Below are 9,213 nucleotides of genomic sequence, written 5' to 3' on the forward strand. Positions count from 1 at the left end.
CAAAATCCATGTGTCCATGTATCTCAGACTATGGAATACATTTTAACTCAATCATTTGATTTTCTATTAAACTAATACAAATGAACTATGTATCCATGTATCTCAGACTATGGAATGAACATTTTAACTCAATCATTTGATTTTCTATTAAACTAATAATATTGAACTGTGTTAGAAAATATATTACTATTATGTATCCATGTCGAACTAAGGTTGTGGCTCTCAGTCATGTTCGAATGGTTATACGTTAGTCAAAATTTACGTATGTATTTGTTATTCCTTTTATACAATTAAAACGTATATACACTTGAATTGAACTTACTATTGAATTAGATTTTTTAACAATTTATTTTTATGGTTTATACTTTAAAAATAAAAGGATTATTCTAAATACTTTATATTTTATTTATTTATGTGTTAGAAGAGAACTAAGAGAATTGTTCAAGATGAGTTAAAATATCTAGAAAGTTGATAGTCTAATAAATATTTTAAAATTGAGATATAATATGAGTATAAGATTTATTAAAGAGTTTTTTATCGTTAATTTTTTTAGTGTTATCAGTGATGATTTAAGAGAGTTTTTTTATCGTCAACCTGTTTAGTACCACAAAGATGGTATAATCTTTCATCCCAACTTTTTTAGTGTTACCAGTGATGATTTAAGAGAGATTTTTTTATCATCAACCTATTTAGTGTCATAGAGATGGCATAATCTTTCATCCCAGGGTGTTTTCAGAATTCACTATGGAGCTGAGGATAAATAACTGCTTTTGATTTTCAAGGTTTTGATTGATCACCTCTTTATGATATCTTAGTTTCTTTTTTCCCTCTAACTATTTATCAACTTCAATTTCTTCTTAACTTTTGAAGTAATGTTTTTTATGGTATTCTTATTATGCACAATGATTTCCTCCTTCACCATGTAGTGGTCTAGCCAAAACTTGGCATCCTTATGCTATCTCCACTTTAATCCAAGGCGAGTTTGGCTAAAGTTAGAAGCAATTTTAGAAAACCTCTTGTATTCCGTGTTGTTTAACATCATCTTATACATAAAATTCTTAATCATACTTGTGTTTTTTAACATCATCTTATACATAAAATCCTTAATCATAGTCATGCTTTCGATTGAGGAAATATTTCTTGATGAGGAGGATAGGATAATGTCTGTTTCCTTTTAATATTGAGATTATAGGTTGTAAACTACTTTTTTATCTATTCTATCTTCCTCCACAATTCTATCCTCCACAATTCTATCTTACAGTTGTTTTTGTTTTGGAGACATAATTGTCACACATAAGAAACAAAGATTATGATATTCAAATCCAAAAAGATCACTTATTAGAGGAATTGTTTCATACAAATATCTAGGAATTAATAATCACCACAGGCTCAAATGGAACTATAGCATTGAGAAAATGATAAATGGACATTGAGAAAATGCTAAATAGAGGATGAAAAGCTTATTATAGAATCGAAAATAATTGTAAAAAACAACTATGTCTTTGGGATATTAAGAAGCTTTATTTTAAGAATCTTATCTTTTTATGATCTTGTATAGTTGTGAAGATTGAGATTGTAACATCTTTAGACACGCATGAAGAAAAAAAGAGAAAATCCAAAAATATTATAATGACTAATGCTCTTAAATTTAAAGCTAATATACCCTACCATATCCTCTCATAAATCTAAACATTTTATATTTATAACTAGATACTTAATGTATAAAAGCAAACTAAACAATATATAAGATAAGAAGTTTCCTAAATTTACTCAAAATCTAATCAAAATTACTTATACCTTAAACAAAATTAATATAAAATACCAAACATTAATTAAATTATTAAAAAAAATAACTTTATCCAATAAAAATAATTATGAAAATATTATTATTATATATAAATTTCAAATAATTATGATAATTACATGGAAGATGTTCCTGGCCTGAATTTGGCTTTACAGATTTACCTAATCAAAGAAACTCGTTTTCGTCTTCAAAAGCACCACTTGCTTTGAAGTGGCATTCAACAGGACCAACGCTCAGCTCACTAGTTCCAAGATCTCCACGCTCGTAGTCGGCTCACCAGTTCCTTTTTGTTCATTTTCTTTGTTAAAAATTTTGAGTTGTTTTTGGTGTGATTGTTTGGAAGTTTTTCAAGTAAACTCTGTACAATAGATCATAGTACTGAATTTATATATACAGTCAAAAAACTATTTTAAATAATACAAATTAAGATTTCATATTAAATTTTTCACAGGATTCCGACACCGAAAATTCCAAAAAATCACACAATAAACGACTTGCAATTTTAATATCAAACATATATTGTAGATTTTGGTCAGTTCTAAAATTATCCAAATCTGAGGGTTTGTCAACAATGGGAGGGAGCTCACGTTTTGTGATCAAGCAGATGAGGTTCAGTGTTTGTGTAAAGAAGTATATCATAAATGCAGTATCTTGCTACATGGGTGAATCATAATCAACCCAAAGCAAGATTCCAAGCAGATTGGCAGTGCTTTTAGTGGGTGTTATAAATTGCCCTTGGTCTCACAAAACAATGAAAATTCTACTGTACTGAAAAATCAACTGGTCTCACGAAACAATGAAAATTCTACTGTACTGAAAAATCAACAAGGTGAGAAATCAAAGGCTTAAATAGGGAAAAGGAAATCCCAATGACATGAAAAAAATGTCTATGAACACTGTTCTCTTAAAATCGAGAAGGAAATCCCAATGACATGAAAAAAATGTTTATGAACACTGTTCTCTTAAAATCGAGAAAATAAAAGGGGAGGGGTTTAAAATCTGACCAGAATGGGGCCAAAATACACTCGTGCTTAAGTAGTGTAATGAAATCAAATCAACAAAATTGAAGCAACTCACTTCCTGAATTTAATCAAGAAATCTACCGAGGTGAACAAAATTTATAAGCAAAATAACAAATTCAAACCCTCCATGAGAACTGAAAACACCCATTTAAATCATCTGAAATCAGTGAATTTTAACCCTGTAAGTGCATAGAATTCCCCATAGAAGTACTGCAAAAGTCAACCAATTTAAAGTGTAAAAAGTAAAGGGAAAAATACAAATGGGAGATTTACCGTCACTTGTCTGAGAAAAATATTGATGGTTTTTCATAGGTCATAGCAGAAATACGAATATAGCAATGGGAAAAATGGAAAATGGAAGTACAGTCAGACCTTTTGGGAAAAACCAATGGTCGAAAAAAACTTGAATTGTGAATTGTTGTGGACAAGCTCTGAATTTTCAAGGGTCATGTCCCTATTTGGCTAAGGAAAAATAGCTTGGATTTTGTCTTGCAATAATAGCTAGACGAGATCAGGAAAGTTGGGGCGTCTTTCTTTTTGTTGCTTTTCTAATGATTGAATGAGGAAAAGGTGACGTAGAACCAATGAATCAATATTTATGAAGTTACTAGGATGTCTTTACTTGTTTTTTTGAATTTGATGATGAGACGGTTTGTCGACGCTTGAAGTTACTTGTTTGAATATTATCGTCGTGTAGTTATTTTGGCTATTGAAATTATACTTATTTTCGGTTGATTATCCATTTATTTTGGATTTTTTTTTTACAATTATTTTAACGTGTAATTATCTAAAATGGTGTAAAAGTAGGTTGATAAGATTGTTAAATTAGGAAAAATGTGTATTTTTATTTTATAATTATTCAAAAGAATATTGATAAATTAAATTTTAGTTGTATTTTTTATTTAATAATTGTTTTTTATTTTTTAAATTTTTTTATGATTGAAATATCGAGAAATGGCATGGAGTTTATATGGTATAATTTTCAAAAATAATTATTGAAATTAATAGAAATGTGTTAAAATTAAAAGTTTGAGTTATACAATTGGCACAATTTCTTTTAAACAATTAAAAATCACAATTTTGTTGTAGATTCATTTTTTTGTCTAACTCTTTGAAATTGTTTTTGACCAAATTAGTAAAAAAAACTATGCGAAAATTTATCCATTTTATCTTCACAACTTATTTTACCAAATCTTTTATTCGTTAAATATATCTTTACACCTTTAATTAAAAATAACTAATAATATCTTATTTATTCCTTCCCTAGATATTTCCACCTTTAAAAAGAAATTACTAATATAAGAATATTATTCTTATATTATTAGTGTAGGAATAATAATACCCTCTATAGACACATACCACTACCAATCTGACAATATTGACTTGTAATGGCATGTCATGACACTTCCCCGTGAAAGTAGAATCGTGTAAAATCATTCGCTTCATAAAAATCCACGCCATTTTAGGTGGAATGACAGCAGTCTAGAATATCAAAGTATGTGCTCACCTATCAAACATCTATCATCACGCTCACGTGCAACGTGATTGTATCTAGATGCGTTGAACACTTTCAAAACTTTGAACCTTAACTTCCATATCTCTTTTGTCATTAAGATCACGAGTCTTTGCCTCAAAAGGGTTTGTGGTACAAGGGAAAACCACCTCTCTTTTTCGGGGAGAGATTTCCATCTCGTGCATATAAATATTTATTTTCGTGTATTATCTTTTCATAATAAATAATAATAATAATATTTTTATTTTTAAAAATATTATTGTTAAATTTTAGTTATCATTTAAATTTTAATAAATAAAATATTAAATTTAATTCTTTTTTAATGATAATGATTTTTTGAAAAAATCATTTTTCATATTAATATATTAGAATTTTAAATTAAAATGACCAAGAAGAGAAGATGAACAAAACCATTATAATATTATTTATTATGACAGTGTATCCTAATCACTTGAGATAACCCCAATTGCTATTTTTTGGGGCATTGGGAATTGCTTTGTAAGCCAATGTATTATACCTCAACGACTAGGGATAATCTCAATTGACATGTTGTTTAGTGGTGTTTGGGACCACCCCGCTGAGGGAAGGAATTCGACATTCCTCTAAGCTAGAAGGTAAGCAGGAGACTCCAAAGTTACTATATTTAGAAGCATAAACATGTTAGCTTATGGGATTTGAACCTAGATAGGGAAAAACTTAGGAACTTTAAACCTGAGTGGGTAGAATAATAATTATTCTGCAGAACCACTCAAATTAAACTAAATATAACAATAATAATATAATTATAACATGAAAAAGAACTTGAATCATTGATAAATTATGATATTCTTTATATATAGTTTTATTGTTTTACTTATATATATATATATATATATATATATATATATATATATATATATATATATATATATATATTCCATCAAAATTGTAAATTCTAGTTTCATTTTTATTTCTAAACTTTATATATATATATATATATATATATATATATATATTGGTAAATTGGTGCAAATTATTTTCATTAATAAAAAAGAGTACATTGAGATCAGATTTGTTAATCTCACAAAGAAAGAGAAAAAAGAGTAACATAAACAAGAGTATCACCTAGCTTAGGGCAGGTTTTCAGATCTACTTTTCTTTCCTTTCTTTTTGGCTACTTTCACCTATCCATTTTGTGGAGGAGTAACCAAGGCTACCTTAAGATTGTCCTGACAAGTTGTTGATGAGTCTTATTAGAGACTAAGGAGGTTGATTCATGGGCTCGCATTACCACTCCAAACAAAGAAATATCACTTTTTATTTCTTTTGGATTTGTTGAAATTTGGTTATCCGTACTCTGATCGTGAGGATTTTGAAGATCCTCTTCCTCCAGAGTGGGCAAGTTGCATGCCTTCCAAGCCTTAGATTTAGTCTTTCGTTTTACTAGCTTTTGAGTGTAGGAGTTTTGTAGTTGTCCTATTTGATGGTAGAGGTGACAATAAAAAGCAGTGTTTTCAAAGTCCAAGAGTTGGATCCAGTGGAAATCACCTACTTCCAAGTTGATTTTGTTAGGAAAGCCTTTGTTGATGTCAAGTTCTACATAGATCGTCTCGTAATTATATAATCAACATCGGCCTCGCATAGGATCTGTGGCGAGAAAGTGACCTAGGGTGTTTCTGATGCTCGTAAACATTTAATGGTGCCATAGATGAGCCAACAAGTTTGGAAGCCGAACCCAAATGGGAAGCTTTGTGATTACTATCGTAGAGGGGTCAAATTTTGGGAACCAAGGGGTCATGAAAAGACCTGATTTTCCTTAGAACCATGGTCCCTTGGATAGAGCACTCTAATAATCTTCCTGCTGGATGAACAAAACTATGAAGAATCCCTTAGAATAAAGGAGAACCCTGCAGGATTTGGTCCATTTAGAGTGGCTCCATTAAAGGATTTGTTGTGTGAGGCCATAGCCCATTGAATTTGTTGGCATTGTTGTGTTGAAATTGATGTCCACAAGTTCATGGTCATGGTCATACTTGTCATATGCTTGTGTGATGGATATTTGACTTGATATTCTTATTGGTTTTCTTTGATGTATTGATAGTGAGATGGTTGTGTTGGCATTTGTGTCAACTCCTAAGGTCATGCACTTATGTCAACCTCATGATGATGTTCTTTGATGGACCATGGTGTTTGTCAGTATGTGTTGGCATTGATGGAGCTTGATGGTAACATGATGGTATTGGAGGAGTTGGTATGTGTTAGCATGTGCATTTATGGACATGTCATGATGAATTGTTGATGTTTCTATAGGTATAGGAGGCTTCTACAGGATGATGATCAGATCTACATGTGATAGAGATGGTTGATGGCACATTGGTTGAGTTGTTAACTAGGTCTTCATGTCTATGCCTATGCAAATGACTTGTTGTGATGTGATGGCTTGATGATGGTGCTACAGAGGTGTTTGTAGGTCTGACAGAGGTGTTGCATCTTATTCAAAGGTCTTATGGAGACTGGTGGACTTGTTGCCACACTTTCCAACCTTGTTTGTTGGCCCTTCTAGGTCAACTTAGTAGTGACACTTGGGAGGCTTGTTTTATCCATTTGTAGAGGTATATGAGGCCATGTTAGTGGTTTGGAGTCATGTACAAATGCAAGGGAGGTGATCCAATAGGTGCATAAGTTCTGGACTGAAGAACTGATATTTTTATTGATACTAAGCCCTAGTCGCATGCACAGAGGCCTGTGGGAGTGGTTGGGATGCTCTAGTCACATGGAGGGTAGCTTCTGGGAGTGGTTATAGCCCCAATCAAGTTTAGATAGTGTGAAGTGTGCGATTGAGGATTTTAATGACATTTCCTCTGTAGTCCTTGCGTTGTTCTGAAGGAAATTAGTTTGGAAATTCTGAGAGGCTTTCAGAAAAAGTGAAAAAGGTCAGAAATGGTTTGAAAAGGTCCTCTGATGATGTGAATGCATTTAGTGCACTAGTAGTTACCTTAGTGGATTGATTTTGTCCAATTTGTGCACCTTTGATCCTAGCCCCAAGCTCAATTTCTCCCTACATGATTTATATTCTTGCATTGTGTGCTTTGTGGCTATTGATGGAGTTAGATGTTGAGTGTATGTGTGGAGAGAAAGAAAAATAATGAGATTATGCTTCGAATCTTTAGTAGAGCCTAAATGCTTCAGTCCATGAGTGTTTGTGACTTAATAATGTCCAGATCTAAAGCATGTTGTAGAATAGATCTGATTTGTTGCTACTGGAGTAGAGATCTTTTGGAGAGTTTGGTATGTTGTTGGAGTATATGTTGGTGATCCTCTCACACTTGTTTTGCAGGAGTTGTTGATGCATGTAGCACATAACCATGTGTCTTATGATGTTATTTGTATTGTGCATCATTTTATTATTGTGAGGGTTTGATAGTATTCATATTTGTGTGGCCACATATTACTATTGGAGAGAACATACTTTGTGCACTTGTTTTTATATTGATTGATGATGAGATCTTGTTGTTGAGAGAATGCATGCATAGTTGATTTCTTATTTAGCATAGTGTCTTGGGATCCAATTTGAAAATATATTAAAGGAGGTCTACATAGTGGAGAGGAGTAGTGACTTCATGAGAGAGGAGCGGTGATGATGAAGATTCAGTGAAATAAGGAGGTTTCCAAGTCCAATGGTGCTTTGATAGTCCAATGGTAGTTGGGAGAGGATCGAATGATCATGGTGGCCTTCAATATATGGTAGTCCATAGAGATCTATAGAGAACATATATTTCAAGTTTATCAGCAGTATCGAGTCACCTAGCTAATCGGTGTTGGCATATTGTATATGAGGTCGAGTCTCCATGCTGGTGGTAGTTAACCGGCTATGTAAAAGATCAATTACTTGACTAATACAAATTCAAAGCCGAGTAGCAATAACAAGGGTGGTTTTTCTCCCGGAAGGGTTTCCACCAGAAATATTGTGTCTCTTATGTGGATGTGCTTTTGATGTGTCAATTATTATTTATGTTGCTCACAAGGTTTATGATTTAGCTTCTTATATGTTATATGCATGGATAATCTAATGAGTTTCTCATGCATGTATGTGTGATTCACTAAAAAGTAATTAAAGGCAAAAATTATTAAGAAGATCACACTATTGATTCACCCCCAGCCTCTCAGTAGTGCTCAAAGGTTTCTAACAATTGGTAACATAGCACGTTTCCAACAATTTGTACCAGAGTGAGGCTCTTGGTTGTAGCTTGATCATTGGAGAGTAGATCTAGGGTTTGTTGGCAGAAATTTATTTTTTTATAGAAATGTTGTCCTCACTACTACAAATTACAAGGTATGGCACAAAAATGTAAAATATAAAATTTTATCTTGTGGATCTCACATTTGGAAAGTAGTGTGTGAAGGTTGTGGCAAAGATCTAATTCCAGATGAGGTTTTGTAGCAGGATGCACAAGCATGGTGTATAATCTATGATAATCTTCATAATGATGATATGAAGAGACCAGTGGGTTTGAAACGTGCCAAAGATATGTGGGACAAGCTAGAATCCATATTTGGAGATGGTACCAGCAGCAATAAGAAAATTGAGAAGAAGAGAAATAAGAAGAAGAAGAAAACAAAACAAAAAGAAGAGCCTCCATAAACAAGAATCTCAGCCACAAGAGTCTCATTCTTACAATGCACATGATTCAACAGACGATGAGAAGGAATAAAAAAATATTCAAGCCAAAAGTTAAATATTAATGATTTAATGTTAAGTTATAATTTGATGATTCAGATTTTGATCATACTGAATTAACTAGTGAAGATGAGAATGATGTTAAGAATATTAGATATGAGATTTCTAGACTAACAACTACATGAAAGGATCAAGAAAAACTATTGTAGATTTGTGA

This window comes from Pinus tabuliformis, chromosome X, assembly GCF_031772625.1.
Source record: "Pinus tabuliformis cultivar Carrire ecotype Pingquan chromosome X, CPIR1, whole genome shotgun sequence".
NCBI lineage: Eukaryota > Viridiplantae > Streptophyta > Pinopsida > Pinales > Pinaceae > Pinus > Pinus tabuliformis.